Genomic DNA, 499 nt, shown 5'->3' with positions numbered 1-499 from the left:
TTTTTTCAATTTATAATGACCTATAGACTGACTGGTCAAAACATTAGTCTATATCTCAAGGGGGCATTGTAAAATATATTTTTTCCGAATTTTATTTCATAGCCATGTTTGGCACATGTGGGTCACCATGTACAAGAAAACTTGGATGATTTGGAGGTGGTGGAAAAAATCACCTTTGTTCAAAAACTGGCTTAAGTTATCAAATGGCCCCTCCGGAATGGGGTGATTTTTTCGACCACCTCCAAATCAACTCAACTTTTGCTCACATGACCTATTGAATGAACAAAGCTAGGTTTCCAAGGTTTATATTTTTTTGAATTTTTATGAATTTATAATGACCTATAGACTGACTAGTCAAAACATCGGTCTATACCTCAAGGGGGCATTGTAAAATATTATTTTTCCAAAATTTAATTCATAGCCATGTTTGGCACATGTGGGTCACCATGTACAAGAAAATTTGGGCGATTTGGAGGTGGTGGAAAAATTCACCTTTGTT

The sequence above is a fragment of the Triticum dicoccoides genome, chromosome 6B (genome assembly GCF_002162155.2).
Source record: "Triticum dicoccoides isolate Atlit2015 ecotype Zavitan chromosome 6B, WEW_v2.0, whole genome shotgun sequence".
NCBI lineage: Eukaryota > Viridiplantae > Streptophyta > Magnoliopsida > Poales > Poaceae > Triticum > Triticum dicoccoides.
The sequence above is the reverse complement of the archived record's forward strand: the minus strand, read 5'-3'. Positions refer to the sequence as shown.